Here is a 6501-nt window from a genome sequence, read left to right on the forward strand (position 1 = left end):
GTGCTGGTCAGTGGCCGAGGAAGGGGCCTGCTTAGGGGTGACAAGGGGGCTTGCAGCACCCCTGGTGCATCTGGCCTGGCGCACAGACCCGCCCACTGCACGGTCCTGGCCATAGAGGTGTCCCAGGACACAGAAAACACAGGGCGAGAAATCCCGGCCGGAGAAAGCAGTGACGAGGGCAGCCTCTGGGCCAGACAAGATCAGGGAAAGTCCAGAGAGATGCTGAGCCCAGGGAGGGCTCTGTCCCCTGGAGGGAAAGGCAGGTGAGTCCCCACAGGGGCAGGGGCTGGCAGGCGCGGGTGCAGTGCGCCTGGTGTCCTGGGCTCTGGAACCTTGCGCTGGGTTGTGTCACAGGTCCTGGCTTTGATCCCTGAGATCTTTCTGGATCTCAGGGACAGTCCCTCTCGAGGGGCCAACAAAACACTGGGACCAAAGACCTCCGGCCCCCTGCTTCCAGTCCCCACGTCATGGGTGGGGGAGCATCGAGCAATAGCCACCTGCATCATTACAGAGCGGACTGGAGCTGCCCCACCCAAAATCAGTCACTGCACCTCACCTCACTGCGCAGACCCTTCCCCTCCTCCCACCTCACCCGTTCCCACCTCCCTCCCTCACAGTCCCAGCCACCTGTCTGTCTGCTTACTGTGGGCCAGGCCCCATCTGGTGACACTGACAGAACAGGGCACAGGATAGAGCAGCCCTTTGGGCCCGAGCTCAGGTGCGAAGGTGACCAGCACGGCTGAGGCTCTGCAAAGCTGTATTCAGTATCAGGTGGCACGTTCTGCCTCTGTGCAAACCACCCAGGCTCAACGCTCAGCCCGGGCTGCTTCAGATTCTGAGCCGCCTCAGCAGGTCCCTCCGGGGTTGGCAGCCACCTAACTCGGTAGCGGTCTGGCACCAATGCCCTGATGTCCCCCGTGCTGAGGTGTGTGAGTGCCTCTTCCCTGCTGGGGCCCCCGGGCCCCCGGCCTCACACCCTTCTTGTTTTCCAAGCCCACCTGTGGTCGTGCCAAAGATGATGCCCATTGGAACCCCTAGTTGCTTTCAGAACCCCTGATTAATTCAGCATCAAGAAAGACGCTTAGAGAGCCTGGTGTGAGCACACCCAGAGCCCTCCCTGCCTTTGCACCCAGGACAGAGGTGCTCCTCTTGGGATAGCAAATCCCATCACGCAGACTGCCTCACTTGGCAAAGCAGCGGGGGATGGCTGCCCGGGCAGCGCTGAGCACACAGCCCCGCCTGGTCAGGAGCTCCGCCTCCAGGAGCTTCACCTGCCTTGATGCACTGATGATGGTGACGACAGTGATGATGATGGTGATGACTGTGGTGGTGATGGTGATGATGGTGATGACAGTGATGATGATGGTGATGACTGTGGTGGTGATGATGGTGATGACAGTGGTGATGATGGTGATGACAGTGATGATGATGGTGATGATGGTGATGACAGTGATGATGATGGTGATGACTGTGGTGGTGATGATGGTGATGACAGTGATGATGATGGTGATGATGGTGATGATGATGGTGATGACTGTGGTGGTGATGATGGTGATGACAGTGATGATGATGGTGATGATGGTGATGGTGATGACTGTGGTGGTGATGGTGATGACTGTGGTGGTGATGGTGATGATGGTGATGATGATATGATGGTGATGACAGTAGTGGTGATGGTGATGATGGTGATGACAGTGATGATGATGGTGATGACTGTGGTGGTGATGGTGATGACTGTGGTGGTGATGGTGATGATGGTGATGATGATATGATGGTGATGACAGTAGTGGTGATGGTGATGATATGATGGTGATGACAGTGATGATGATGGTGATGACTGTGGTGGTGATGGTGATGATGGTGATGATGATATGATGGTGATGACTGTGGTGGTGATGGTGATGATGGTGATGGATATGATGGTGATGACAGTGATGATGATGGTGATGATAATGAGGGAGACACCTGCATCAGTCAGGGCCAATTGGGAGGACAGAACCCAGGTCAAGTGTTTAATTAGGGTACAGTGACCTCAGAGCTGGAAGAGCAGTGGAGACAAGTGGGGGATGGGGTGGGAGAGGCAGAGGAGCCACAGAGAGCCAGCCCCATCCCAGGGCTGAGGGCCAGGAACCCTGGCTTCAGCTGTGAGCAGCCTCCTTCCGGGCAACCTCTCGGCCCTCAACCTCTGGAGCTCCTGGCGGGGGCCAAGCCTGGGCTCCTCATCCTTAGCTCAGGAGAGACGGCCACAGGCAGGGGAACTGGAGAGAAGGGCACATCTCAGGGGAGGTGACCGAGGCTGCCGTGCTGGCTGCCCATGTCCTCGTCCTCCTTGGAGGGCAGTGCTGGGAGCCCTGGGGGTCCTGGTTCGGCACACAGGGCTGAGAGGGCCTCTGGGGGAGTGCCATCAGTTGGGGTCCATTTGGAAGCCATGTACATGAAGGTGCTGGCCGACGGCTGGAGGGAGCCCAAATGGGACGCCCCCAGGTCAAGAGTGAGTGAAGGGCTGGCCCTCAGGAGGGGTGAGGCCGAGAGGCAGGTCCTGGTCCGGCTTCAGAGCCTGAGTGGTCACTGCTGTGTGGTCTGGGTTGGACCTTCTGCTGGTCCACAGAGAGGAAGCCACGGGCCTGGGGAGAGAGGCAGGGAACCACCGGCCACACCCCATCACTGCTCGCCCAGCCGAGGCTCCTGGCCCCACACAGCCCCACCCCAGGGACCAGGACAGTGGACAACACGAGGCTCCTGGCCCCACACAGCCCCTCCCCCAGGGAACAGGATGGTGGACAGCACGAGGCTCCTGGCCCCACACAGCCCCTCCCCCAGGGACCAGGACGGTGGACAGCACGAGGCTCCTGGCCCCACACAGCCCCTCCCCCAGGGACCGGGACGGTGACAGCACGGGTCTGGGTCCGGCTCGCAGCCCCACCTCTGCTAGTCCTGCTTGCAGACATATCCATGTCCTGCTCATGGTGACCCGTGACCCAAGGCGTGTCCCATGGGAAAGAACACCGTGCCTGCACGTGTCAGGCCACTGCCTGTCGCCCTCAAGGATCTTGCTCTGGCGTCAGGGGCTGTCAGCCTTTCTCCAACTTCAGTGTTTTGTTTCTTTCTCTTGTTTCATTTCTAATTGTGGAATTTTACTCTCAAAACAAAAGATGCTCAAAATCTTGCCAGGCACAATTGCATAAAATCCAGTACTTTACCTCCCACCACACCCACATTGCTCTCGGACCCCACTTCTGAGTTTTATGTTTGCCGACCTGAGACGCCCGAGTCCACGTGCAGGAACGCGGTGCGCCGGCCTCACGCAGCAGGCATCGCTGTCCGGCCTCCCTGCCCCCGCCCCGGCCACACAGAGATGCGGGGTGGAGGTGGGGAATGAGAGCGTTTATTTAGCCTTTTTCCAGCCACTGACTACATTCAAACATACAATTTATAAACCACATTTGCACTTTCCACCTGCAATGATTGTGCTGTGATTATTAAACACTTCATAAATAATAATGTGACATTTTACGATCGGGCGTCTGATTAACTGCCATTCTTAGCAGCCTGAGTCTGTGGGCAGCTGAGGCTGCTGAAGGCAGAACACCCCCCCAGGGACCAGGAGTCGGGGTCCCCAACTGAGTGCCGCTCAGGCAAGGGGAGCCTCCCCAGGCCACAGTCTGAGGTCCTGAAGTGCCCAGCCGGCCACACTGTGTCCCCGCCTGCCCGGTGGACAGCGTGGACGGCCAGAGCACCAGAGGAACCAGGCGGGCCTGCACGCCCTCCTTTCGCGGGGCCCGTGCCTCCCGCACCCCCTTCCCCGGAGACAGCAGCCGCCCCTCTTCTGCCCAGAGCACAGGGCCGCTCCCCGGACCAGCTGCCCCGCAGACGCACACTGGGCGCCTCCGCAGCCTCTGCCCGTGCCCCCGGGCCTGCATGGGCTCCGGGGCTCAGCCCACGCGAGGAGCCCGCCCGCAGTTTACGAAGAGACCGGCCAAGCCAGGTGGCCTCCGGCTGCCCACTGCCCCTGGTTCTGGAGCCGCAGTGACAAGGCACAGCACCTTCACCACACTGGGCGCCTGTCACAAGCCAACTGTACTCAGGGTTCGTTCTCCAGACCCCCTGGAGGCGGGGCTGTGCCCTCCCTCCTCCCCCGTGAAGACAGGAGGCAGGCTCAGCGAGGGGCTGCCAGCCGCCCAGGGAGCTTGGACAGGACGAAGCTGGAGGGCCAGGCTCCGCTGCTGGCACAGGGCTGGTGAGCCTCCTTCTCTCGTGCCCACCCGATCCACCAATGGGGTCCTGCCCCTCACATTGTTCCAGGTCCCTTCCCACCAGCCCTGTTCCAGGCGAGGGACCAGCACCCCACCACCATGTCAGTAGTCACCAACCCCCACCCAGCTCAAGGGTCTCCTCCTGGGGGGGCCCCCTGGCTGCGCTGACCAGTCAGGCCCACCTGCCTGCTCCCCAGCGCTGGGCATATTGCCAACGGACCTCTGGTGGCAGGAAGCCTCTGGATGTCGGGGGCTGTGACCCTGAAGAGGGGCAAGCAGATGCCGGGGGGCTGGGCCCTCTGAGCATGGGCTTTAGTAACGTGGCAAGGAGCTGTGACCGTGCCCGGACCAGCTGGGAGGTCTGACAGGGTCTGTGACTCAGCCCAAAAGCCCCATGCCCTGAGGCCCGCCAGGCTGAGGGGCAGGCCCGCCAGGCTGAGGGGCAGGCCCGCCAGGCTGAGGGGCAGGCCCGCCAGGCTGAGGGGCACCCACGCCAGGCGGGAAGCCAGCGCTCAGCCGCTGAGGACTCGGCCTGTGTGGCGCGAAGCCCTTCCTGGGGGCTGGGCCCGTGGTAAAAGCCGCCCGGCACGCACAGCGCCCTGGCGTTTCCCAGAGCCCTGGGCTGGATGGCGTAGGCAGCGCAGGGCTGCAGCCCAGACCTCCCGTCCGGTGCCCCCTCGGCCTGCAGCCTCACCTCTGCCGGCAGGCGAGCTCCTGAGCTACGTCCCAGCCCCATTCCGCCATGACCCAGGGTGCTCCCAGCACAGCTGCACGCTCGACAGCTTGAGATGTTACCCTAAAAGGACGAAGAAAGCATCTCTTTGGTGGGAAACCTGCCCTTAATTGAGGGTGTAGCTATTTATTTTCTTCCCTCACTGGCCCAGACCATGAAATATTTATGTTTCCTCATCAGGCCTCTGTGCGGAAGCCGCCTCAGACCCGTTCCCGAGGGGCCCGAGGGAATCGCGAGTCAGTGACCTCACACAAGAGGCCAAGGAGGCCACAGAGCAGGTGTGCTCACCCAGACAGCCCCTCCCCCCACAAGTCTCAGGGCGCCGCCCCTGGGGCACCGTGTCCAGTGAGTATGTGTGGGGGCAAAACGTGAATGTGTCCTCGGCCCAGCTGTCAAGCCCAGGCAGAGAGGTCAATGTGGGGGAAGGCAGGGCTGGTGGGTGTGCGGGCGTGTGCGGCCTGGGCCTGTGGAATGAGACTCAAAAGCCTCGCGGGGAGGCCTGAAGCGCCCGGAGCCTTCACCAGAGATGGTCGAGATCGTCACAAGCAAAGAAAGAGCCAGGGCTCCATGGGCTGCCGCCCAGGGCTCCCTGGGAGCTCAGCAGGACAGCTTCCTGTGCTGTACAGGTGCCCCATCTATTCTGAGAACTGAGCTTCTTAAAGGTGCAGAAGTCCATTTTTATAAAAGATTTTTAATTAAGAGAAACAGCTATGTGAGCGCAAAACACCGTTGCTGCCTCCCACAGGCCCCCACCACCCGGACACGTGCCCGGACCAGGAATTGAACCAGTGACCCCTTGGTGCACAAGACGACACCCAACCGAGCCACACTGGCCAGGCCCAGAGTCCTTTTTAAAAGGAGGGCATCCCAAAAGGGATGGGGGGAGGGGGGAGGTAATCAGCCAAGGACCTTGTATGCATGTATGCATGGCCCATGGACGTGGACAACGGGGCGGTGAGCGCCTGGGGTGGTGGGAGGGGAAGGCTGAAGGGGGCCAATGGGGGATGAGAAGGGACATATGTAACACTTTCAACAATAAAATAAATAAAAGGAGAGCATCCCAGCCCCTGGAGCTGCGCACAGAGCAGCTGGGGAGCACAGCGTGTTTTCTGGGTAAGCAGGGGAGGTAACCATCGCGCCTCCCTCAAGCCGGGCCCACATCCCCGACTCCAGGACCTCCTGCATCGGCCCTGACCTCTGCTGTCCCCCCCCTGCACCTGGCAGGCGTCGGGGCCCTTGGAAAAGGGGCGCCAGAGCAGAGCACCTGGGGGAGAAACTGCAGGAGGTTTGGGGCGTGAGCTACACCTTGGAGCCTCTGTCCAGTGACGTGGGCCAGGGGAAGGGTGGCGACCGTGGCTCAGCCAGGTGACGGACAGCTCCAGAGAGCTGGGAGGGAGGCGGGTCTGCCCGACTCCTTCGCATCTGAAGGCTGTACGGGAGACCAGGAAGGAGCACAGGGCGATTCTGCCGGCAGTGATGCTGCCTGTGACTCCGTGACGTGTGCGTGCCACCTGG

The 6501-nt window shown here is 61.1% G+C and overlaps 1 long non-coding RNA gene across 1 annotated transcript; it reads right to left on the bottom strand.

The window, feature by feature from the left end:
• Positions 1-2005: 2005 nt before the first annotated feature.
• LOC114228226 (uncharacterized) lies at positions 2006-3337 on the bottom strand. Its single transcript, XR_003614369.2, has 3 exons — positions 3258-3337; positions 2924-3120; positions 2006-2624 (listed from the first exon to the last, which is right to left on the bottom strand). It is a non-coding gene; the product is annotated as an uncharacterized LOC114228226 (long non-coding RNA).
• Positions 3338-6501: the final 3164 nt, after the last annotated feature.

The sequence above is a fragment of the Eptesicus fuscus genome, chromosome 12 (assembly GCF_027574615.1).
Source record: "Eptesicus fuscus isolate TK198812 chromosome 12, DD_ASM_mEF_20220401, whole genome shotgun sequence".
In the NCBI taxonomy this organism is placed as follows: domain Eukaryota; kingdom Metazoa; phylum Chordata; class Mammalia; order Chiroptera; family Vespertilionidae; genus Eptesicus; species Eptesicus fuscus.